This window comes from Lactuca sativa, chromosome 5, assembly GCF_002870075.4.
Source record: "Lactuca sativa cultivar Salinas chromosome 5, Lsat_Salinas_v11, whole genome shotgun sequence".
Lineage (NCBI taxonomy): Eukaryota > Viridiplantae > Streptophyta > Magnoliopsida > Asterales > Asteraceae > Lactuca > Lactuca sativa.
The window spans coordinates 33,979,851-34,006,246 of record NC_056627.2 but is presented as its reverse complement, the minus strand read 5'-3'; positions in this window follow the sequence as shown (position 1 = coordinate 34,006,246).

Genomic DNA, 26,396 nt, shown 5'->3' with positions numbered 1-26,396 from the left:
GGTTGTTGCCTATAAAATGGCGACTTAATGGGTGTCTACTCTCACCCACCGCTTGCTTGACTGGTGGAGGGTCGTTAGCCGAACGGGTAGGACAATGACTTTAAATTCTCCCTTCATTAAAAGTATTAATGATAAATACTAAAGTAACTAAAATCTTAATAATTCCCAATCTTAGTTACTTTAGGAAAAATGTGAATTTGGTGCTAACCCATGGAATTCACACTTTGTACCTTGCCAAGTCGTTGGTGGAGCGTGTGTGGTTAACCGGCACACTAACTTGGACTAGTAAGGACCACGAAGGGTGACTTAATGTTTGTCATAGATCAATGGAGCGTGTGTGGTTAACCGGCACATTGATTAGGTGATAATATTAAGGATACCAAGTGAATTGGTATGGTTATTCACACCTTGTTTTGTGATCCTCGGCATCCCAGTCACAAAATTTGAGAGGGCACACTCGAGATTGAAACATGCCATTGAAAAGTTCAATGAATCTCAAAAGATCTAGGAATTTCAAATCCAATTAAAACCTAATAAATTATTTCGTTTTTCATGGTGGAAATTGGTGAATCGTCATTCGCCTACCTTCAAATATTTTATAGCTTGGATTACGGCATCCCTCTTCTAAGTTATAAAATAGTTTGTTGGGTCCTAGCCTTAATATTTCATATTGGGTGTCATATTAAGGACTTTAAATTAACTATCTTGAATATCTCCCAAAACATGTCTGGTTTAGACATTTATGATCTTCCCAAATCTCTTGAAGATGTTGTTCCTCAACATCATGCTTCACTTCCTTTATCTCCTCCAATTATTCTCCCTCACCCACAAGTTCTTGAAAAGTTTAAAGTCACTCAAGCCCTATTGGCAAGTTAAGGTCTTGGTGTGGTCACATCTTGGAGATGTAGTCACATATTGACAAGACGGGAGAGTTGGGTGTCAAAGTCTCGTGAAAGTTGGATGTTCAATCACTTTCTTAGTAACATAGCGGGTCACTTTGGGACTACTATGAGACAGACTATGACACGAGCCTTAATGATCTTATCTATTTGTTTTGTGCTGTGGAATCAGCAATGATTTGGAACACTAGTAAAGCAAATTTTGTTAGAAGATCAACTTCCCAAACCTTAAATGGACATTGGCAATGGTAGCATTGGATATCTAGAAAAGCATTTCTCTTCCCAATGGAAAGGGATCGGCCATAGTCAACTCGGTTGACCAAATGGTAAAGAGAAAGGCTAAGTCTGAAATAGTCTCATGTGCCATTATCAAAGGGTCTCCACATGTTTATATTGCCAAAGAAAGGGGCATTGGTTGCGAAGCTGCCCTATTTACCTGAAAGGTCATAAGGTTGATCAAGTCAAGAGGTTTGACTCTACTTCGGGTAAAATACACTGTATAACTCTGTTAAGTTCCTATTTGGAGATTCTTATTACATAATGTGAATGGGTCACATGCTGATGTCTTTTAAGAATCAAAGTAAAGATAGGAAGCTTAAAGTAAGTATATGCTGATTCTGATTGCGAAGATGGGTTTCGATCGCATGGTTCGGTAATCAGAATTTTGAGCTGTTGCTTAAGAGTTATAATATATTGCTTGTGAATAGATAACAACAAGGTTTTCATGTGGATTGTAAGGATAAGTTTTTCCGCAAGTTTTAAAATAAAAGAAAAAAAAGGTTTTAATTTTATTTATTTTAAAAATATCCTTACAATGGCATCGGTGGAAAATTGTTGCTTATATGTTTCCAGTAATAGCAATATTGGAAAGTGGATTTGATTCTTTCATTTGTGGTAGTGTCTGAATTTACCAAATGAAGAAAGTTTTTCATCATCCAAGTTTCAATTGGACAGAAACTTGGAATCATACAAGTTGTATTGAATGATGAATGAGAATTTTCATCTTTGAAAAATTAAGACTAATTCTTTGATCACATGTATATGTGAGTCAATTGAAGGACTAAGGAATTAGGTACACTGGGTGTGCGCTGGTCAAGGTCCACCACAAAGATTGATTTGTCATGATTTACTAAAGATTAGTAAATATGATTATACTTATAAGGTTAAGTATAATTTTGTAACATTGGAAAACGAATAAGAAGAATCAAATTAGGCAGAAAGATAAAAGTTTCTCAAATCTGAAAGGATGGGAGAGTACTTTAGTATCAGCTTTGTGATCATCTTAATGATTAAGAAACCATATCAAAATTTGTTCTCTAAGAAAGTCTTAGTGCATTCTTATGACTAAGAAGAAGGGATCTTGAAATTGTTGAAATGGTTAAATCAAGAAGATGCATCATACTTCGTTCCAATACAAGTCTTGGAGTCATACTCCAAGATTGTAATTTGAGTGACATGTCTTAAAGAAGGTTTAAAACACTTATCAAATGTAAGAGTAAAATGTTTTCTACTCTTGTACATTTGAGATTGGTAAGTTGTGATGTCTTGGATGAGACAAAGACCAACTAAGACCAATTGTGTGAAGTGTTAGTCTTGATAAGAATCCGCACTATCCCTTGAATATTTGTTTTATCAAGGAATGGTTCTTGACTAGGAAAACTTATATGTCAAGGGGACAGTGGGAGCCTTAAAGATCCTGAAAGAGTTTCAAGATTTAATCAAGAGTAAAACCTGTAATTTATCACTAGCACACGACTTAAGGTTTTCAACCTATCGTGTTGACATAATTCTTATTTCTGTACCTACTTCAAATAAGTTGAATTTATATGTGAGTTATCAGAGTTCAACTTGGAAGCATTGGTGGGCCTTGTGTTACCAAGGTGACAAGAAACTAAGATTGAATAAGTTTAATCCATGTAGGGCTGAATTTGTCACTAACCTTATCTTGTGATTATGGTTTTGACAAATTCGCATGGATAGGAACTCATACACTATTAAATCTAAGTGTCATAAGGTTTCTCTCCGATTCATGAAAATGATGGTGAGGAAATGCTTTCACTAAATAGATTTTAAGTAGATATCAATTGTGTCATTTGCATTTTCAAAAGTCATTAGTGGAGCGCGTGTGGTTAACCGGCACACTAACATGGACTTGTGAGAAATGGCAAATGCCTAAGCAATTGAGACTATGATTACGGCATCCCTTTTCATAGTTCTGAAAATTGTTTAGACACACATGTGAGCTATCTAAGAAAGGGTGTATGAATCTAAATTTCAGAAGTCCAACAGATTTCTGGAAATGTGTCAGAGCTAGTGGGAGCATAAGTGTTATGCTGATAATCATCATGTTAGTGGGAGCATGACTATTATGATTAGTATTGCAAGCTAGCAATGTTAATTATAGAAAACAAAGTTTCAATCCGTGAAGTTGCAGGGGTTGAAAAGTTGTTTTGCTATAATTAAGGGAGAGGAAATTATACTTCATGTCAATTCTAAAGCTTAGATTGAGATTTTAATCATCTTTAGTCAAGAATATATGTGAATTTTGTGTTGGAATGGTTCAACTTGAAGAAATTCTATATATATTGCATTTTCAAAATTCGATTATGATTACGGCATCCCTCTTCATAGTTAAATTTTGAAAACATGGCAAATAAAAAATATTGTAGCAAAAGACTGGTCTAGTGTCATGTCTTTATGTCAAACATCATGAATAGTATCCCATATGCTTCGGATATAGGATCGATTTCATGTGCTATAATATTCATCCTTTCTAAATTTTCCAAATGCTTAAGGCATTTAGAAGGGAAAAGTCTAGAATTGGATATGACTAAAGTGATTAAGCAATTGTCGAGGACAATCTGAGGTTCGCCAAAGATTGGTTGCTCAGGGACATTTGGAAGTCTAGTGTTAATTTTGGTAGGACCATATCGACATTTTCTGAAAAGAGGTAACTCTTGTTCGGAAGTGATAGTCAAATAGGACTATGGAAATGTCTCCATAGGTGGAAGTGATTCAATCTATGTAAGATTAGGAAACTTAATGCAAAAAGGATGTTCCCAAGGAGCTGATCTCCTTTGGAATGCTCTGTAATGGTTGTTGTCAAGTTTTTCTGACTTTGTGCATAATCATTACAAGAGGATCAATGCATATAAGTCTAGAATCTAACAGATTTCAGTAAATGACATAAATTTGGAATTCTTGCATTTACAATAAGGATTTGGGATTGTGAAATGAGTATCATTGGAATCATGTTCAATTGATCTACATCACAATGTAAGGATCATAGAAAACCATAGTGTGCATACTTGGGGTATGGCATAACTATTGTTTAGAAAAACAAAGTGTACATGCTAGGAGCATGGGACAACTGTTGTTTTTATTCAAGTCTTAAGTTGATTATTTGAAACATTGAATAATGTGTAATCAATATGGTGATAAATAAAAGGTGGTTTTATTTATATTCAAAAGGGTTCTGAGACCATATTAGATTCGATTATTATTGTGTTTCACTTTTCATGTTTTGACTTCCAAAATAGCTAGGTTATTCTTTCCGGATGACTAAGTTATTTAAACACTCCACAGTCGTTCATATGTTGGAAGTAGGTATGAATCAAGACTGTCATGAATCGGGTTTGTAGATGGCTAAATGAGTTTAGTCATGGCAATGGTTGCTACAACATTCATGAGTACTCATAAGTTATGAGTATTCGAATAAACCCACGCTCACTTGTATCACTTCATGGAATTTATCTCGAGTGATCGTGAGACGATAATATCATATAAATCTTCAAACCTAGAGATATGAGTTGTTACCTATGAGTTGGTTGTGCATTGATTGCACGTAAACGCATCAGTAACTTGATGTTATAAAACGTGCCTTTGTGTACAATTCAACAGGTAGTAGAACAAGCATATGAGTCGAAGTTTATCTGTTCCTTCTAGAAATAGAAGCGATATCTGGGCCCCTCGATGATTTTGTTGTGACCTATGTACCGGCCGGTCAGAACTGAATTGATGTGTTCGATTAAGTTCTTTGTCAAACAAATCGAAAATTGGGAAACAAACTGCTGGACAATAAGTACGACGTTGTTCCATGTATTTGTCCGGCTGATATCATGAGAACAGAGGATTATATGATCCCTTATCTAATGGACAAGTCATTGACAAGATCAGAGTTCATCTACAAGGTCAGAGTTCGACAGAAGCTTTTGAGAGCTACGATTGTCGGTTGGTTCCTGAAGTCATACGCAATAATAGTTTTAGACTTATCCAAGTGGGAGACTGTTGGATTAATGTCTAAGTCCATAACTATAATTGGTAAGACTTGACCCGACCCGGCATGGTCCATTTGGGTTGCAAACCTTCATGCACTTAGATAGACTATAATGAGAGAAATAAGACACTTATGGTTATTAATATATTATAAGTTCTAGTATATTAATAATAAGAATAATAAGATTATTTAATTAGTATTGATCAAGAATTAATCTAGGATTAATTAAGTGATCAAAAGAAGACTAATTAAATATATGGGTTGATTGTGTAAATCATCCATACTTATATAGTGGGCTAATGCTCCATGGATAATCAAGTTGGGCTAAAACCCATATGATGCTCCATGGATGCTCCATGGTGTATTTGAACCCATGGATCCAAGGAAATGGAAAGTCATGACAATTAAGGATTTACCCTAATTGTAACACTATATAATGATCTTATTCTTGACAAAAATCGGCCACTAGGATTATTCTAGAGAGGGCTAGTCAATTTCATGAAGTGTAGAACTCTCTCAAGTTATCCTAAGTGTTTTGATAACTGTGATTCCATTTGAGGCTTCCACACTATTGGGGCTAGGCACTCAAGCTTCATGAAGACTTTCTACATCAAAGAGGTATGTATTCTATCTTGTTATATTCATGTTTTGTATGATAGATTAGGATGATACCTTGGATATTCTTATTTGCATGTATAATAGAGAAAACATAGATCCAAGGTATTTAGGGTTGCATGTACACTTAGGAGTGTTAGAATGCTCAAAACCCAACACCCTTATCTAAAGGACACACGTATCTGATAAGATCAGAGTTGACAGCGGCTTTAGAAAGCTACGATTGCAGATCAGGATCTGAAGTCATACGCATAATAGTTATTAGACTTATCCAAGTGGGAGACTGTTGGATTAGTGTCTAAGTCCAAAACTATTTTCGTGAACATCGCATCCATTTCTAATACACATCTCAAAGTTCTCATTATATCTTACTTATCCAATCTTCTTACTCTCATAATCAATCATCATATCTCTTCGGAGCAAGTCTCTATTGACTTAATCACTAAGTTTGATCTCACTTATTAACTTGGTTTGAATGCATTCCTCGTTATGAATATGCTTATGTGTATACTTGATATAACAATTGTTGTCATTTACATTTATTTACTTTTCCGCAACTAACTCTCTAACTTCTAACACTTAATATTATTGTTAAGCTTTTGATCCTTCGAGATTAACTGTTCCGCTATATACTTGTTTTAACATGTGTTCAAGTGTGTCTCAAAGTTTTTCTCTCAACACTGGATTTCATCATTGACCGTGAACAAATTGAACCGTAAATTGAGTGTACGACCGTAAACTGTGTATAAGACCGTAAACTGAGTGTCCAGCCATAAACTGTGTGTCCATTCGTAAACCATGTATACGACTGTAAACTCCCAGACGTATTTAAGCTTACATCCATAATCTTTTTGGCCGTAAACTCTTGACTGTAAACCCTTGACCGTATTCAGTTCTTAAACTTCATAATTTGAATTAATTAATCAGAAAATAAGAAAAATGGATTTGCAAAACTCTCATCATGAACTTGACTCTATCATGGGCATTACCACTCGCATACCTCATCTGCTATCTGCTGACGGGTTTCCAAAATGGAAGTATCGTATAGAGAAATATATCAAAATGAAAGACTTCAAAATTTGGAGATGTATTTTGAAAGGCCCCATCAAGATCACTACTACACTTCCCGGACAAAACAATTGTGGATAAAGCTATTGTAGAATACACGGATGAAGAGTTTGAAAAGATTGAAAAGCAAGAAAAGGCACTTGCTACCCTTACTATGGCTCTTTCTCCTGAAATTGCCTAGGGTTTTCATGAATACAAATCTGCTAAAGCTTTGTGGGAGGCCTTGATAGAGGTATATGAGGGAAATGAGGATATGAAACAGAGTCGTCAAGACTCATTAAGGAAAAAATTCAACATGTTTAATCACATGGGAGAAACTCTGGAAGCTCAGCTTCAACGCTTCATCACACTCGCCACTGAAATGAGCTCAACTCGTGTGTTCGTGTCATGGTTTGAAGTGAAAAAGAAGCTACTCAACTCTCTGCGAAAAGCATGGGATATGAATGTAGTTGTCATCAAGAAAACTAACGTTCTCAATCGACTTAGCTTGGCTGGAATTATGGCCATCATTAAAGCATGCGATCTTGATGATAAACGAAGAGTGATCAATCACATCAAATCTTATTCTTCTACAAATATAGGAATTCAGTCAAACAATTGTTGGATTAGTGTCTAAGTCCATAACTATTTTGGTATGTACTTGACCCGATGGTGCATGGTCCTTTTGGGTTGCCTTCATCAAAGCAACTTGATAGGATGAATTATGGAGAGAAAGGATTAAATATGATTTATTAATATATTATGAGAATAATATATTAAAGGAGAAATCATATTGTTTAATTAATATTAGTCAAGAATTAATAAGAATTAAGTTTGTGGCTAAAAGAGATTAATTAAACTTATGGGACTTGAACTGTTAATTGTATAATAGTTGAATATTGAGGTAATAGAATCCATATTAAAGGGGTGGACAAATACTATGGGGAAACCCGTTAGAAATCGTCCTAGGGCCTTTAAGAAAGGGGTTCATGGGTTGCTTAGGGCCTAAGCATCCAAATTAGGGTTTCCTTGTTAGATAACCCTAATAGCCTCACTATTTAAAGAACCCTTAAGCCCCAAAAAGGTGGTGAACTTGTTCTCTAGGGTTTCTACATGTTTTGGGTAGCCTCCTTCTCTTCTCCTCTTCATCCTCTTGCTCTTGGTGTTGGTGAACCATTAGAGGAGTGACATTTGTGACTCTAAGCTTTCTAAAGTCAATACAAGAAGGATTTGAGATTCTTATTGCTACATAACAATCAAGGTATGATCTAAACCCTAATTCATATGTTATATTGATCATCATATACTAGATCTAGCGTTTATAGTCTTGGATGAATTGCATGTATAATAGAGAAACCTAGATCCAAGCATTAGGGTTTGTATGAGCACATAGGATGTTCTTATGGCTAAAAACCATCAACAATGCCTTTTCATCCTTTTCCAATCCTCAAGTGCCACCCTTTACTGCTCCTCAGTCATCATATGATCACTCTCAGTCATCTTTAGCTACTCAACCTTCGTTTGCTGCTCCACATCCATATCTCCAAGATGCTTCTTCAAAGACAAACGTTCAAGCTCCTGCTCAAGTTCCTGTTTCCAAGGAAAATGAAGAGAACTTGGCCCTCGCAACTGGTGAAGAGGCCATGTTATGGTTTGGGCTACGCTTTTGGATGTATAGGTCATTTGTACTTTGAGTCTTGTAATAGAAGTGTTTTTGGTGTGTTTACAGCCAAAAGTGTGTTTATGGCCTTAAACCTATTTACGGCCAAGTCCTATTTACGGTCATGTTTTTTCCACTATATATAGGATCAATCTGTGTCTATTAGTTGTTGTTGATGATTTATAGAGTTTACGGTCATTATAAGAGTTGTACTAGACGTTTTCTGAATACAAACATGTGCAAACTTTGATTCATTCTTCTTCTACTCAGTTCTCATCTTATTTGATTGTTAGATTGCTTTATCATTGGTTAAGATCCTGTTTCTAGGACCTTACAATTGGTATCAGAGCAAGTCCGGTGTCAAATCATATTTCAATCAAGTTTTCGGTCAAAGAAGCTCAGTTTTTATCATTTTTCGAGACTTGATTTGGTGTTTTCGTGGCAAAAGGGGATCAGATCTGAAATAACCTCGTGTTTTCATCAAGTTCTGGGCATTTACAGTCAAGTATTTACGACCATAAACTCCCATTGACGACCGTAAACAGGCAATTTTCATTGACCGTAAACTGGCAATCTCCCTTAACCATAAACTGTAAAGCTTCAAAGACCGCAAGTTCCGTTTGACCGTAAACTAGACCGTAAACCGAATTTACGGCTGTAAACTATGTGACTGCAAACTGTATTTTGACACTTCTTTTAGTTTAATTTTCACTTTTATTCACAATTAAAAAAACTTAAAAAAAATGGATTCTCAATGTCAAGCACTACATCATGAACTGGATTCCGTTATGGGAACAACCACCCATATTCCACGCTTATTGTCTGCAGAAGGGTTCCCAAAATTGAAATATCGAATCGAGAAATACATCAAAATAAAAGACTTCAAGGCTTGGCGAAGCATTCTCAGAGGACCAATCAGAATTACTACCACTATTGTGGGTGGAAAACAGATTGACAAAGTAGTTGAAAATTAAACTGATGAGGATTTTGAAAAGATTGAAGAATAGGAAAGGGATCTAGCTACCTTGACTATGGCTTTATCTCCCGTTATATGTCACACCCCAAAACTGGAACGGCGGAAACGTTTGGGGGTGGAGGACGTCAGGTTTATTATCACAAGACATGCATCATAATAATCAAAGTAATGAACAACCAATTCATTAGTAAGAAAGTGTTTACAAAGTATGTGGTCACATAACATAGACTACAAAGTAAATAACAAAATAAGATATGAAGCTATACTGCTCTATCTTCTGAATTCCCAGAGCGCGTACCTGTCTACTGGTCTCCTGAGAATACAAGTTATTTTGAAATAGTAGATCAACATTTAAGCTAGTGAGGTCATAAGATTTTAGTGATGTAAGAAGTTATAAGAATGTTGTAGTAATTTGTAAGTTCTGTTTAGAAAAGTTCGCATGTTCCTCCAAAAAATCCAATATTTCCTGCTTTGATGAAAGATAAGTAAAAATAACTCTATAATCCTTTCTATGAGTACTAAATGGATAAAACTTATATAAAACCCAGAGTAACAAACAATTGGTTGTGTGTATCTGCCCTAAGCCCACAACCAAACAAGGAACAGTAAATGAGGCAGAAGGCACACATCCCATTGTTTGTTAGATATTCGTTGTATATAACCCTGGTGTATTCACTTGGTACTCACGGAGTTAACTGTAATAGTTCCTTTAATTTGATGTAAAACATTCTTTTAGAAAACCCTTATTTCTTTTAGTAAAAATGGTAACCACCGTGATTCCTTCTATAATCACTTTTTTTATACTAGCTATATATAATCTAATACCGAATAGATAGTTAATTGTGTGAATCTGCCCTAAGCCTACAACCAAACAAGGAATAGGAAATGAGGCGGAAAGCACACATCCAAGTACTTATTGGGTATTAATTATATATAACCCTGATGAATAAACTAAGGCATTATAGATTTAACAACCTAAGGTCCTTTAAGTTTATACTGGTTTAATAAAATGGATTAAACCCTTTACTGGTAAGTTTCTAGTTTTGTCTACCAAATGTTCTATTTGAAAAGTATGTTTTGTACTAGAAATGGTGCATTGAATTTGTATACTATGACCTGGCCCATGCCTGGTACCCCTTATGATTACTTGGTGTATACAGAATGTATATGTAACTAAGATCAGATAGATAGTAGGTTGGGTGAATCCGGTCTAAGCCCACAACCAAACAATGAATAGGAAATGAAGCGGAATGCATACATCCTACTACCTGTCGGATCCGATTAATATATATCCATGATGTATACACTAGGGAATCATAAGGTTAGCATTATAGTTCTCCTTTCTACTGAATGTGCTAGACTCGACTGTTCTGTTTGTCGTTTGTAGAATGTAAGTTTTCCTTAGTTTATAACTATCTTGACTCGAAAATAGTTTGCATTAACTTTCAAGTGGAACTGTCACAATAATGAAAGTAATGGGAAAATATAAGTACACAGTTGTCTTTTAAATTGACATCCTGATGTAATGATTACCTTAAAACATGCTTGTTTAAGGTCATTATGAGAAGGATAGTACCCATACTATACGATCTCCTTGTCAAGAGATTATGGGGACCAAATGCGACTTCAGTAAACAATTTCTAGGCCGTGTAAATTCACATTAAAGTTATACGATCATGTATACCCAATTTAACTATCACCTTTTGTTTAGAACAACGAGTTAGTGATTCGTTGGTATAAATAGATCCTGTAGTGTTCTCTTGCTATAGCATCTTAGTATGTTTTTTCTGTTATAGTATCATAGTATGTTCGTTCTGTTATCATGTATAGTGTATAATATGTCTCTATGATGTATTGTATCTACCTCCCTGTAACAACGTAAGTTTTCAAAATAAATTTTCATTTCCAAAATCATATAATGTATCGCGTCACAATCAAAATCCATAATCAATTCAAAATCCAAAATCATATAATGATGGGTGCGTAATTCCCGGATAAGTTGGCTGTGAACTGGGTTCTAGAGTCACTTCTCGAATCATATAATGAGTTCAAAAGAAAGTATTATATGATGGATCATGACGAAAACCTCATTGACCTAACTTACATGCTCATTGCTGTTGAATCAGAAATGATTTGGCAAAGCAATGGAGCATATTTGTTGGGAAAGTCAACCAACCATGCTTCCGAGGATGTTCTAGGAGAACCGACCTGCGTTTGCTACCAAGAGAGAGGGAGTTGGATACAAGTCTGCCTTAAGAGCCTGAAGAGTCCAGAAGATGGGAGAGTCAATGAGTATGGCTGTGCTTCAGGTAAAATCCACTATCTAACTTCATTGAGTTCCTATTCGTTGATTCTTAATACATGATGTGATAAGATTGCATTTGAATGTTTTGCAGGATCAGTGAAAAGAGAGGAAGCTTGATGAAAGAGCAAGATGAGTGTAATCACGAAGAAATGGATCTCGATCGCATGGATTTGAAGATTAGATTTTGAGCTTTGAAAGTTATGATAGAGTTGTTAGAAATTTTTCTTTTGGTTACATAGTTTTCAGTTGATTTTGCATTGTAAGGACAAATGTTTTCCGCTACTTTTATAAATAAAATAAATTTTGGTTTGACTCATTTATTTATTTATTTATTTCCTTGCAATGAAATCGTTATGAAAAATTGATGTTTGCATATTTCTATAACGAATGGATGTGATTCTTAATTATGATAATTGTGAAATGTCGAGAATTTGCCAAATAGGGAGAGTTTCTCATCGCCCAAGTTTCAATTGGACAGAAATTTGGAATCACGCAACTTGGTTGCACGATGCATGAGAAATTTCATATTTGGAAATTAGACTATTTCGATGACAAGTGTCAAGTGAAGGAATAGGAGATCGAGTACATAAAGTTGTGTGTTGATCAAGTCCACCACAAGAGTAACAAGACATTCGTCATGATTTACTAAGGTTATGTAAATATGATTACACGTATGAGATTAAGTGTAATTCTTAGTTGATTTGAAAGAATTTATATCAATAGCAGAACGAATAAGATGAATCAAGTAGGCAGAAAGATAAAAGTTTCTCCATTCTATGAAGAAGGGAGAGTACATTTTATTATGTTTTATGATAGGTCTTAATGATTAAGGAACCATATCTCAGTTAATCCTCTAAGTGAGTCTTAGTGCAATTGTATGTCTAAGAAGAGGAATCAAGAATTGAAGAAATGGTTAAATCAAGAAGCCAATCATACTTAATTCCAAAAACAAGTCTTAGAGTTAAGATTGTGATATTAAGTGACAAGTCTTAAAAAGGTTTATAACATTCATCAAATGTAGAATTTGTAAAAGGATTTTCTTATTCTTGCATATTTGAAATTGGTAAGTTGTAATGTCTTGGATAAGACAAAGACCAACTAGGACCAATTTTATGAAGTGTTTTGATAAAAGCTACACTAACTCTTGAATATTTGTTTGTCAAGAAATGGTTATTAACAACAGAATCTTATATGGGAAGGAGTCAATGGTAGTCTTAATGGTCTTGAAAAGATTCAAGAACTAATCAAGAATAAACCTTATCGATCATCACTAGTACACAAGTAGAGGTTTACAACCTATCGTGTTGACATTATCTTGCTTTTGTGCCGTTCCAATCGAGTTGATTATGCATGTGAGTTCTATGAGTTCTCATTTGAACGCATAAAAAGGCAAGCACCTTGATCAATGGAAAGTACATTGATTGGAAAGGGTGAGCTGCTTAACTACTTGGAAGACATGGTGGGCAGCCGTGTTACCATAAGGCAAGAAATCAAGATTAGAAAGTTCGGTCCATATGAGTTCGAATTTGTCGTAAACTTTGGTTTTGACAAATTCACATGGATAGGAACACATACACCATTAAAATCTAAGTGTAATAAGATTCCCTCCTTCATGAAAATGACTGTGAGGAAATGCTTTCACTAAGAAAGATTTTAAGAAGATAGTGGTTGTGAAATTGTATTCTCGAATTCGATTATGGTTACGGTATCCCTTTCCATGATTCGAATTGTGAGATTTGACAATTACTCTTAATTGTTTAGACACACATATGATCTATCTAAAGGAAAGGTGTATAAGCTTAGATAAAGGAATATCAAAGCATTAGGTATTAGAAATATGGACTTAAGAAATTCAATAGGTATTGTTTTTCTGAAAGTTAAGCTATTTCTAAATACATGTCAAAGCTAGTGGGAGCATAAATGTTATACATATAATAATCATCGTGAGAGTGGGAGCATAAATGTTATGATTGTATGATTATTAAGGCAAGTATTGCAAGTTAGTAATATTAATTATAGAAAACAAGAGTCATACTTTGCAAAGTTGTAAGGGTTGAATAGTTGTTTTTCTATAATTAAGGGAGAGAATATTATGCTTCATTTCAAATCTAAAGGCTTAGGTTGTGGAATGTTACTATTTTTAGTCAAAGATACATAGTGTGTTCTTAAATTTCGATTATGATTGCGGCATTTTTCTTGATAGTTCGAAATGTGAGAACGTAGCACATAAAATATTATGGCAGAAGATTGATAAAGTATTAAATCTTCATGTAAGACATTATGCATCGTGTCCCATACGCTTTGGGTATAGGATTGATTGAAAATGCTATAATATTTGACCATTCTAAAATTTTCCAAATGTCTAGCACATTTAGAGGGAAAAGGACAAGAATCGGTTTTGACTAAGATAATTAAACAACTATCAAAGGACAATCCAAAGTTCGTCGAGAATTGGTCGCTTGTGAGTAGTTGAAAGTATGATATTGGACGGAGCATATCGACATTATTATGAATAAAAAAGATTATATTAAGAATGAGTTGTTATATGGTAAGTATGGAAAGGTTTCCATATTGGGAGTTAGATATTGAGAATCTATGTCTAGATTAGAAACTTTTATGCAAAAGGATGTTCAAAGGAATGTACCTTGAATGAGAGACATCACATCTATGGAATTGTCTTGTAACAATTTCCGATAGAGAGTTTTGTAATTCATTGGCAATAGTCATTGTGACCTTAGTGCAGTGACATTACAAAAGGATTATTGCATAAGATGTTAAAATCTAGCGTATCCTATAAGTAGCAAGAATTTGATATTCTTACACTTGTGATAAGTATTGAGAGTTGTGAAATGAGTATGATTGAAAAGTATTCATTTGATCTATTTCACAAAGTAAGAACCATAGGTAAACATTGTGTGCATGCTAAGAGCATGGGACAAGTGTAGTTATAATTCAAGTAAGAAGTTGATTACCTGAAACAAAAAATAATGAGTAATCGATATGGTGATAAATAAAAGGTGTTTTATTTATACTCAAAGGTTTGAGGCCATGTGGGATTAGTATTATCCTTGTGTTTCACTTTGCATGTTTTGACTTCCTGAATAATTTAATTGGTTGAGAACAATTAAATTATTCGAACAGGCCACAGTCGTTCATATGTTGGAAGTAGGTATGAATGAAGACTGTCATGAATTGGTGTGTGGATTGTCTAAAGTGTATTAGACATAAGCAATTGTTTGCTGCAACATTCATGAGTTCTTATGAATATGATTTGAACATTGGATTAAACCCACACTCACTTGGATCACTTCATGGATTTTATCATGAGTGATTGGTGAGACGATAACATCTATATATTCTTGAAACCAAGATGTGTGAGTTGTATCTTGGGAGTCGGTTGCACATTGATAGTATGTAAACGCACCAGTAACTTGGTGTTATAAAACATATGGTTGTGTGTGATTTGGTGAGTAAGCGCAAGCGAGCATTGAGTCAAAGTTTATCCGTTCATTTTATCCAAAGTAGGATAAAAGCGATATCTTTGGGCCCCTCGATGATTTAGTGATGGCACCTAAGCGCTTGGCCAAGCCAGGACTAAATTGATGTGTTCAATTGTAGTCTGTTGTTAGTCATCATAAATCTGAATTCAGGAAACTGATGGGTTTTATGCATAAGAAACATTCATATGTGCTCATACAAACCCTAATGCTTGGATCTAGGTTTCACTATTGAACATGCTTTGATTCCAAGACTTACAAACCCTAATCTAGCATATAAACAACAAAACTAACATATAGAATCAGATCTAGATGTTTACCTCTTCAAGAGTTGGCTTAGATCTTGTATATCTTCTTCTTTTGAGCCTAGAGTCACAAATGCAACTCCTCTAATGGTTCACAAACCCCACAAGCAAGAAGGCAATATGAAAGAGGAAGAGAGAGGCTAGAATTCGGCCTAGAGTACTCTTAGAATCAAGTGGTAGCCGAATTCATGCCCTAGGGGTCATATTTATACTTATAGGTTACTAGGGTTTCACTCTAAACCCTAATGGACAGCTTAGTCACCAAGCAGCCCATGGAACCTTCTGGAATAAGGCCCTTGGACAAAAATATGATGGTTACCCATCACAATTTCCTTCCCCCTTAAGCCCATTAGATTCCTTAACCTAAAAACTCAACTATCATACATTTGATAGTTTATGCCCCTTTATTCAATTAATCTCTTTTGACCACCAAATTAATTCGTAATTAATTTATGGCCAATACTAAATAAATAAATATGATTTCTCCTTTAATATATTACTCTAATAATATATTAATAAATCATAATAGTCTCTCTTTCTCCTTAAATTACCTTGTCAAGTTGCTTTGGAGAAGGCAACCCAAAAGGACCATGCACAACCGGGTCAAGTACATACCAAATATAGTTACGGGCTTAGACACTATTCCAACAGTCTCCCACTTGGATAAGTCTAGTAACTATATCTCACATATGACTTCAGAATCCGATTAGCAATCGTAGCTCTTATACTTTGCTGTCAACTCTGATGAACTTGTCCATTAGATAAGGGATCATATAATCCTCTGTTCTGGATATCATGCTAACAATGCTTATTGTCCAGCAAAAGTTCCTTGATTTCCGATTTGTTTGACATATAATTTAGTTGAACAGATCAACTTCATTCTGACCGGGCTCGGCACATAAGTCAAACCAAATCATCAAGTGGCCAATATATCACTTTTATTCTCATAGAATAAAAGGAACAAATCAACTTCGACTCATATGCATCTATTTTTTACTAATGGATCACACACAATAATGTGTTTTATATCATCATGTTTCTGATACATTTATACATTATCAATGTATAACCAACCAGCAAACAACAACCATATTTCTAAGTTTTAAGACTATATGATGTTATCGCTTTGCGATCACTTAAGTTAAAACACCACTAAGTGATACAGCAAACTCGGGTTTAATCCAATGCTTAACTCATATTCACAAGCACTCGTGAACTTTGCAGCAAACCTTTGCTATGTCCAAATCCTTTTAGACAATCTACAAACAATTCATGACAGTCTTGATTCATACCTACTTCCAAAATATGACCGACTGTGGACCTTTTGAATAATCATATCATTCAGGAAGTCAAAACATGCAAAATGGAAACAATAGATAAATAACCAACATAAGATAGTAACTTTACTCATAAATAACACAATATTATTTATTCATCAAATGTCAAGTACAAACTATCTATTACACATTTCCTATCTAGTCCAAACTTATATCATCCTTCAGCCCAATGCTCCTAGCGTGCTGCAAGTGTTTGACCCTACTCAGTCCCTTCGTAAGGGGATCTGCTGGGTTCTCTTTTGATGATACCCTCTTCACAACGAGGAGTCCCTCTTCTACCCGATGTCTGATGAAATGGTATTTTCTGTCAATATGTCGAGATCTGCCATGATCTCTCGGTTCCTTGGTCAAGGCAACCGCTCCTTCATTATCACAGAAAATTTCCATCGGCTCTTTTTGATGGGTTTTGAGCATTCTAACACTTCCTAAGTGTACATGCAACCCTAATAACCTTGGATCTATGTTTGTCTAATTATCATGCAAAGTTGAATTTCCAAGGTTATATTCCTATCTAGCATACATGTGGAACAATTTTAACTTGAATGAAAGATAGAATAACTTACCTTGTTGCTTATGTTCCTTGAAACCTTGTGAGCCTAGCACCCCAAGTGTGATGCCTCAAATGCTTCACACAACACCGAATGCTCTTGGAAAGACTTTTGAGAGAATACACACTTCTTCAAATCGGCCAAGCCCTCTAGTTTGTTATGTGTAACCGATTTTGGTGGAGAATGGGATCCTTATATAGTGTTGACACATCTAGGGTTACACCATGTAAACACTAATGTGTCATGACTCTTCATTTCCATGACCCATGGGTTTGTAACTCCCATGGAGCATCCATGGAGCATCCTATGGGTGGAACCCAATTTGATAATCCATGGAGCCTCTTAGCCCACTATACAAGATATGAATGATTTACATAATCAACCCATTTATTTAATTAGTTATCCTTTGATCACTTAATTAATTCTAAATTAATTCTTGATCAAACTAATCAAATAATATTATTAATATATTAGAACTTATAATATATTAATAATATCCAAGTGTTATTTCTCTCATTTAGTCTATCCAATTGCATGGTGCCATGCAACCCAAATGGACCATGCCGGGTCGGGTCAAGTACTGACCCGATATAGTTATGGAATTAGACACCTTATCCAACAGTCTCCCACTTGGATAAGTCTAATAACTATAACTCCAGTACTTCAAGAATTGACCGGCAATCGTAGCTCTTTCAAGGTCTCTCGGAACTGAGAAGATGACGGTACGCCATCTAAGATAAGGGATCATATAATCCTCTGTTCTAGATATCAGCCGAACAAATACATGGAACAATGTCTTACTTATTGTCCAACAGTTTGTTTCTCGATTTCCGATTTGTTTGACAAAGAACTTAATTGAACACATCAACTTAGTTCTGATCGGGCCCGGTACATAGGTCAAAACAAAATCATCGAGGGGCCCAAATATCAGCTTCTAATCCAAGAAGGAACATATAAACTTCGACTCATATGTTTGTTCTACCACTCATTGAATTACACACAAAAGCACGTTTTATAACATCGAGTTACCAATGCGTTTTCGTACAATCAATGCATAACCAACTTGTAAGTAACAAATCATATCTCTAGGTTTGAAGACTTATATGATATTACCATCTCACGATCACTCGAGATAGAATTCCATGAAGTGATTCCAGTGAGTGTGGGTTGAGTCCAATGCTCAGAACTTATGAGCACTCATGATTGTTGTAGCCTTGTCCAACACCTTAGACCTCTGCAACCAATCATGACAGTCTTGATTCATACCTACTTCCAACATATGACCGACTGTGGAGGTTTGAATAATATGTTTTACCAAACAAGATTATTCTGGAAGTCTAAACATGCAAAAGAAATATAGTAAACGATTGACAAGAGATAGCAAAACTTTACTCATAAATAAAACACCTTTTATTCATCATCTAATGTCAATTACACTTTACCAATTTCGAGGTTATCTAACTACTAAATCTAATATCATCCTTCAGTCCAATGCTCCGAGCATGCTGGAGATGCTTAACCCGAGTCAGTCCCTTCGTGAGGGGATCTGCTGGGTTCTCATCCGATGATACCCTCTTTGCCACGAGGAGTCCTTCTTCTCTTCGATGTCTGATAAAATGGTATTTTCTGTCGATGTGTCTGGATCTCCCATGATCCCTTGGTTCCTTGGCTAAGGCAACAACACTTTCACTATCACAGAAAATCTCCATTGGCTCTTTAATAGCTGGTACATCTCCAAGGTCTCCAATGAAGTTCTTCAGCCATATCGCCTCCTTTGCTGCCTCGCTAGCTGCAATATACTCAGATTCACAAGTTGAATCAGCCATTGTCTCTTTCTTGGAACTCGTCCAAGAAATTGCTCCTCCATTTAGGGTGAAGACCCAGCCCGACTGAGAGCGGAAATTATCCCTATCAGTCTGGAAGCTAGCATCACTTTACCCTACAACTCTCAAGTCATCACTCCCACCGAGAGTAAGGACCCAGTCCTTAGTCCTCCGTAGGTACTTGAGGATATTCTTTACCGCAGTCCAGTGTGCCTTGCCAGGGTTCGCCTGATACCTGCTAACCATGCTCAGGGCAAAGGCTACATCAGGTCGAGTACACGTCATAGCATACATGATTGATCCTATAGCCGAAGCATAAGGTATTCGACTCATTTCTGCTATCTCAGCCTCAATGCTAGGGCTTTGTGTCTTACTCAATCTGGTGTTGCTCTGGATGGGTAACTCTCCTTTCTTGGAGTCCTGCATGCTGAATCTCTTTAGCACCTTATCCAAGTAGGTACTCTGACTAAGTCCAATTAGTCTTTTACTCCGATCTCTCAAGATCCTTATCCCTAGAATATAGGTAGCTTCTCCTAAGTCCTTCATAGAAAAACACTTCCCAAGCCATGACTTAACTTCCTGCAGAGTTGGGATGTCATTTCCTATGAGTAGTATGTCATCCACATACAACACCAAAAAGCTAACAATACTCCCACTAGCCTTGAAATACACGCAAGACTCATCTTCACTCCTAGAAAAGCCAAATTCCTTGACCTTTTCATCAAAGCAAAGATTCCATCTGCGAGGTGCTTGCTTCAATCCATAAATGGATTTCTCAAGCTTACACACTCTATTAGGGTACTCGTTGCTGACAAAACCCTCTGGCTGACTTATGTAAACATCTTCAGCCAACTTTCCATTAAGGAAAGCGGTTTTGACATCCGTTTGCCATATTTCATAGTCATGAAATGCAGCTATGGCTAACAGAACCCGAATAGACTTAATCTTGGCTACTGGAGAAAAGGTGTCATCATAGTCCACTCCAGGAATTTGAGAGAAGCCCTTTGCAACCAGTCTAGCCTTATAAGTGTGTACTTTACCATCCATGTCGGTCTTTTTCTTGAAGACACATTTGCACCTTACTGTCTTACGACCTGGTACATTCCCAACCAAGTTCCAAACTTGATTGTCATACATGGACTGTATTTCGCTGTCCATTGCCTCTTTCCACTTGGCTGACTCAGGGCCTGCCATGGCTTCCGCGTAACTGTTAGGTTCATCCAGACCTATCAGTGTCTCATCACTGATAAGTGTATCTCCTTCTGTAGTAATATGGAATCCATTGTAATGCTCATGAGCATTCCTAACCCTTGTGGAACGCCTCAGAGGTATAGACTTGTCAATTGGCTCAACAGGAATTTCCTCCTCAAGTTGAGTGCTAGGGTTTGAAGTTCCTTCACCGCTTGACTCTTGAATTTCTTCAAGATAAACTTGCCTCCCACTGTTTCCTTGGCTTATGAACTGTCTCTCTCTAAAGAAAGCCCTCCTAGCTACAAAGACCACATTTTCACTAGGTCTGTAGAAAAGGTAATGAAAGGATTGCTGTGGGTAGCCGATGAAAATCACCTCTCGCTTCGGGGTTCAAGCTTATCATGAGTCTCGCGTCTCACGAAAGCCTCGCAACCCCAAATCTTGATGTGGTCTAGTTTGGGTACTTTACCAGTCCACATCTCGTGAGGAGTTTTGGCAACTTTCTTTATAGGGACTAGATTAAGGATATGGGCGACAGTCTCTAAGGCATACCCCCAGAATGAGATTGGTAGCGAAGCTCGACTCATCATGGAACAAACCATATCCAACAAGGTTCGATTACGCCTCTCAGCCACACCATTCAACTGTGGTGTCCTGGGAGGTGTCAATTGTGAGAGTATCCCACATTCCCATAGATAGTCAAGGAACTCTGAACTAAGATACTCACCACCATGATCGGATCGAAGCATCTTAATGTTCCTGCCCAATTGGTTCTCGACTTCCTGTTTAAATTCCTTAAACCTTTCGAAAGTCTCTGACTTATGCTTGATCAAGTAGACATATCCATATCTACTGTAATCATCATTAAAAGTCAAATAAGAACGATTAGCATCCCTTGTGGCATGTTTGAATGGTCCACACACATCCGTGTGTACAAGGTCCAACAAACCTTCACCCCTCTCACAAGAACCTGTGAAGGGTGACTTTGTGATTTTTCCAAGTAAGCATGATTCGCAACTATCATCCGACTTTAGGTCAAATGACTCCAAGACTCCATGCTTTTGGAGTTGGCCTATGCGTTTCTTTCTTATATGTCCAATACGACAATGCCATAATGATGCTTTATCCAAGTTATTATTATTAACAGAATCAATACACAAAACATTATTTCCTAAGTTATCTACAACAGATACAACTTCATACACACCATCACAAGGTAATGCTTTAAAATAAAGAACATTATTAAAGAAAGCATCAATAGAACCAACTTCATTATTAAACGAAAAGGTAAACCCTTGTTTGTACAAAGCATGAAAGGAAATAATATTTCTTGCCATTCCTGGCGAATAACAACATTTATTCTAATCTAAATTAAACCCACTACTTAGCGATAAAGTATAAACTCCAATCTTGGTAATAGGTAAAGCTTTCTTATTCCCCATGATTAAGTTTATTGTTCCTTGCTCCACATGCTCACTTCTTCTTAGTCCCTGCAAGTCACAACAAATTTGAATACCACAACCGGTATCAAGGACCCAAGATTTAGAATGGGGTGAGTTATTAGAAATAATAGTGTAAATACCTGCATGGTTGGGTTTAACTTTCCCATCCTTCACATCTTGCTGGTATTTTGGGCAGTTCCGCTTCCAATGTGATTTTTCATGGCAATAGAAGCATTCAGCCTCTTTTGGGTCAGAAGAAGGAGTGACGAAACCTTTCTTGGTTCCACTTGAAGAAGAGCTCTTTCTCTTCTTCCCTCGACTTTTCCCGATTGCCAAAACCGGAGTAGAGTTTGGAGTAGGAGTGTTAACAACCGACTTCCCCTTAAGACCTGTTTCTGCGGTCTTGAGAAGTCCCTGAAGTTTGCTGAGTGTGACCTCTTCCTTGTTCATGTGATATGTCATGCGGAATTGATCATAGCACGATGGTAAGGAGTGCAAAATGATATCTATTGCGAGCTCCTCAGGGAAGTTCACATTAAGCTTCAGCAATCGATCCACATACCTTTGCATTTTCTGCATGTGGCTCGTGACTGATTCCCCGTCCTTCATCATGGTTGTTATCATGGAGCAGATGATTTCATACCTCTCTTGTCGTGCACTTTGATGGTATGTTTCCATCAAATCTTGGTGCATTTCATAAGGGTAGAAATCCTCATAAGACTTTTGGAGTTCCGCTGTCATTGTGGCCATCATGATGCAAGCCACTTTCGTAGCATCCCTTTCATGTGCCTGAAAGTCAGCGATCTCCTGGGGAGTTGCAGTGGTCTCATCAATCTCCTTAAGCTCCTTGTCAAGGACATATTCTTTGTCCTCGTAGTCGGTAATCATCCTGATGTTTCTGATCCACTCATTGAAGTTGGATCCATCAAAAGTGACTTTCCCACACAAGTTTATAAGGGTAAAGGAGCTATTAGGGTTAGAGCCAGAAGCAGCATTGTTTGAAGACATCTGAAAGAAAAGGACAAGATTAGTTTAGATATTAGGAGAGTCCGTAATAAAACACCCAAATGTAATATTAAGGCTAGGATCCAATCACAATATATTATAACTTGGATGAGGTATGTCGTAATCCAAGCTATAACATATTTGAAAGGTAGGTGAATGACGATTCACCAATTTCCACCACAAAAACCGAAATATTAGATACTAGGTTTTTGATTGGTTCTTAGAAATTCCTAGATTCTTTGAGATTCAATGAACTTTTCAAAGGCATGTTTCAATCTCGAGTGTGCCCTCCACGTTTTGTGACTGGGATACCGAGGATCACAAAACGAGGTGTGAAGTAACCATGCGAATCACTTGGTACCCTTAAAGTTTATCACTCAATCGATGTGCCGGTAAACCACACACGCTCCACCGATACTATAATAAACTCTAAGTCACCCTTTACCTACCTTGTTAAGTCCAAGTTAGTGTGCCGGTTAACCACACACACTCCACCAACGACTTAAACAAAGTGTAAAGTGTAATTTCATGGATTAGAACCTTATTCACATTTTTCCTAAAGTAACTAAGATTGGGAATTTAATAAAACATTTAGTTACTTTATAATATTCATCATACTTTTAATAAGAATTTATAAGTCCTTGTCATACCCGTTCGGCTAACGACCCTACACCGGTCAAGCAAGCGGTGGGTGAGAGTGGACACCCATTAAGTTGTCATTTTATAGGCAACAACCTTATACCCACCTTATAGACCGGTTTCGTGAATGAGGCGTACTAGCGGTAAGACGACTTTGTTCTTATACACATATATATATATATATATATATATATATATATATATATATATATAATTATTAAATCATAATAATATAAGTATAAGGGTTGAATTTTAACTTTTAAAATTCTAAGGGCTGGAACTAATGTTTTTTAGCTTGACTTTACTTGTTCCAAAACTTGAGGGCAAGTTTTGTAAACTTTCAAAACTTTTCACTTGTTGTAACTTATGAGTTTAATAGAGTAATAAAATGAAGACTCTTCATTTTTCTAACTCTTGTGTTCTTTTAATGGTTTTTTAATCCAAGTGACTTTTGGTTTTCCATAACATGTGGACAAGTTATGGATACCATTAAAACACATTATGATCAAGAATTAAACTACCACATAGGTTACAAATAATTCCTATGATCATCTAAACATCATAAGAACAAGAACAAGAACATAAGCACTTTCATGAATCAAAACTACACTTAAAACTTTGTAATTTTGATAACTAGTTGTTGTAAATGAATTAGCAAGACATTACACCATCTAAAACAAGTTATCAATTACCAAAACAGTTTAGGGTAATGTTTCTAATCCAGTTCCAGCAACTAAAGTCAAAAATCTGCACTCTGTCGACCCTACTCGCCGAGTGCATTAACCTACTCGACGAGTAGGTTGAAGATACAAGTGAACTCGACGAGTCCCCCCATGGACTCGACGAGTCCAGCAGTCAGACAGCAAGTTTTTCGACTTTCTTCAACTTTTTAGCACAAATAACAAACAAACAAGCCTAGGCTCTGATATGTAACAACCCGAAATTTCATGTCAATTCCTGTACCACAACTTGTAATTCGATCCGATCAACCAAACGTCATTGTCAATTTAGTTCCCAATATTCGCCATTTTATTAAGTCATTAATTTATATTGACTTAAAATGACTTAATAGATGTCTTAATACATATAGAAATCATTTTAACACCCAACCTTAGTGATTGGAATATTTCTAGAAATTATCAATCGGGTACGACCAAAAACCCCGTCTAACACCGGTATCGGGTAGAATTCCACAGTGTCCAAAATTTTAACACTATATAAACGTGTTTAGGACTTCATTTGAAGCCTTTGGCCAAATTATCACTAAACATTTCCCACCTCTCTCCTAATCCAAGTTTAAGGGATCAAAACTCAAAATTAAGGCTTCTAATCTCTAAGGTACCTTCCTAGCCTTAATCTATAACATATTTGACATCCAATTTCGAGTTTAAGTCATGAATTAGGCCTAACATTCATGAGTTTACGGCCATAGAACATTCATGGGCCGTAAACTCATATTTCAAGGGTTTTTAAGCCCTAAAACCCTTCCTTTGCATAGTTGGACACTAGATATGACTTAAGGGCTTAAAGGGAAGAATTTATAACATGTAGAGCATGGATTTAGAGGGACAAAAGTGAGTTTACGGCCAAGGAACATTCTTGGGCCGTAAACTCATATACAAGGGGTATTTAAGCCAATTAACCCTTCCAAAACCTAGTTGAGACTTAGACATGAACCTTGGACTTGCTAATCTAGAATTGGAACACTTTAAACTTGATTTTTGTGTAACAAAGAAGAGTTTACGGCCAAGACACTCTCTTGGGCCGTAAACTCCTCTAAAAGGGTGATTTAAGGCCTTTAAACATGTTCAAATGCTTCCAAACTCAATATATGGCTTTGTGGTAAAATCTAGATGCATCTAAAAATGGTTTAAAGGATTAAAACACAACAAAAGTATGATTTATGGTAGTTTACGGCCTAAGATCATACCCTTGGCCGTAAACTCATAAAACAATGTTTAGGAGGCATCAAACACACTCAAATGTCTTGTATAAATTTCTAGAATCACATGTGATTGTTTCAAGTACCAAAAACTATTTTTTTCAATAGTAAAGGAGAGTTTACGGCCTTAGAACATACCTCTAGGCCGTAAACTCCAATAAATGTCTTAATTGATGTTCTAAATTCATAACAATGCTTAGAAAATTAGTTTAAATCACATGTGATTACCCTAAATAGCTCAAATCAATTTTTCTTAGCCTTGGTGAGTTTACGGCCGTAAACTCTATGAGTGTGGCCGTAAACTCATGCTTTAAATGTTTTAAATCCATTCCAAGTGTTCCAAGGTATCTAGATAATCATTCGTAGCAATCCCTAAGTCCATTTGAGCCCTTAAAACACCAAAACCTCACCCACATGAGTTTACGGCCGTAAACTCATGTATGTGGGTGTTCCATTGTTGTAAACTCCTTAAAATGTTTACTTATGGGGAGTAAACTCATGTCCCAAGTCCCTAGTGTCACTACAAATCCAAAGATGTCACCCGGGTCACTCCAAACGCTCGTTTTGAGGTGTTTAACCTCATTAGAGTGTAATATTCCATATGATTAGTGAATGTATCTCTAAATGTATATATATGGACATTATTTCATTTTACATAGGGACATCGCGAGTAATCAAACCCCGAACCAACGTCTAGTATCCAAAACCGACACGTTTCCGAGTCCGATGAGTTCATACCCCAACCTTTATCACTGTTTTTCACTGTTTTCAGGGGGGGAACACAAGTAAAGTACAAGGGTTTTCTTGTACTCAAAACTTATTTTTCGTGTGTGTGTATCACATTTCTTATGCTTTTAATACGGATATACGTAACTGATAACCAGTAGAT